Source organism: Microtus ochrogaster, linkage group LG5 (genome assembly GCF_000317375.1).
Source record: "Microtus ochrogaster isolate Prairie Vole_2 linkage group LG5, MicOch1.0, whole genome shotgun sequence".
In the NCBI taxonomy this organism is placed as follows: Eukaryota; Metazoa; Chordata; class Mammalia; order Rodentia; family Cricetidae; genus Microtus; species Microtus ochrogaster.
The window spans coordinates 46,520,491-46,522,065 of NC_022031.1; the positions used below are offsets into that span (position 1 = coordinate 46,520,491).

The 1,575-nt window shown below is 37.7% G+C and overlaps 1 pseudogene; it reads right to left on the reverse strand.

The window, feature by feature from the left end:
- Window positions 1-714: 714 nt before the first annotated feature.
- LOC113457740 lies at window positions 715-1,418 on the reverse strand (annotated as a pseudogene).
- Window positions 1,419-1,575: the final 157 nt, after the last annotated feature.

Below are 1,575 nucleotides of genomic sequence, written 5' to 3' on the forward strand. Positions count from 1 at the left end.
TTATGTCAACACCCAAACTCAAAGGCTACAGCGTGAGTAATCCTCAGCACACTCTGCACAGGGAACAACCGAGAACTGGGGACTGTTCCTGTTATTTTGCACAATTTATTGAAGCTTTCTAATAATGCTGAGAGCTGAGTTTGCTTATTCCTATTTTGAAAATGAGGAGACTGCAGTTTGGAAAAGATGAACAACCCACCTGACACTATTTAAGTGGTTTGTGGGAGAACAGAACTTATACTGCAGATGCCCATTTTCAAAATGTGTCATGCTTTCCATTCAGAAAATGAAAAATAGTTATAAATACTCATTCATTCATCACCAGGGATCAGACTCACTCCAAAGGAATTTACTGTCTTTGAAAGAGATGGATCAGAGCTAATTTTACAGTATTTAATATTTTTAGTGATTCTCATTGAGCATACTTTGAAGGTAAAGAATAAAGCCATCTCTCCATAACTTTATGTTCGATGTCATTTATGGCTGACCAATCATGCTTTATTTGTCACTTTCAGCTTTATTTTAAAGGACAACTTTGAAATGTATGTATTTATGTTATATAACTTGTTTTAATAAACCAACCTAGTTATTCATGGAAGTCTTACATTTCACTTGGTGGTTTTGGTTAACATTTTGAAGCACACCCAATGTTTCCCAGCAGTTTTTATATCTTTGTTTCTTATGCCATAGATGATATGTACAGCATAAAAGCTGCTACTCCACAACATGCAGGAGAAGCAGCTCTGTAGCTTGTAAACTGACTTTCCAAAGGTCTTGGGACTTGCGTTTTGCACACATAAGGAAAATGGTACCATAAAATGTGATCATCACAGTCAGATGAGCTGAGCCATTGGAAAAGACCTTGAGTCTCCTTGTTACTGAGTTCATTATCACAGTGGTGCAGAGTATATAAGAACATATAAGAGAAAAAGATTACCAGAAGTGGAAGAACCAGGAAGACCATATTTAACCATTAAAGTAAAAGCATTAAAGGATATGTTGGTTCATACTAATTTGTAGGCAGCTCAAGAGTGTACATAAGAAATAATTATTAATGTTATTACCACAGAGCAATCACTTGACAAAAAAAATGTTTGCCCTTTTTTGTAGAGAGCCATGACATAGAAGCCTTGAGAATACACACCTTTGTGCTCATAGTAATGAAGTATCTTATAAGGCTACAGATGGCCACCTATTTGGTCAAAAGCCATTATGGACGGGAGAAAACATTCTGCTGTTCCCATTGCAAATCCAAAGAATATTTGAAATGTGCATACAGGGAAGAAAATGCTTCTTTCCTTTGATATTAGGACCACCAGTGTTAAGGGAACAGAGAAAGTTGTGTAGCAGATGTCTGGGAAAGAGAGGTTGCCCAAGAGAAGTACATGGGCATGTGAAGCCAGGATGCTTGCTTTCATCAGAACCCCACTGTCCGAATCCTAGGTACATAACCGGGCTCTGAACAAAGTGATCTCAAGCTCTGGCTGCCCAGAAAGATCCAGAAGAATGCATTCTTCTACAAATATGAGGTTCATCCTATCCATTGCTCAATGACAAAGGAGGAGCCTTAAAAAA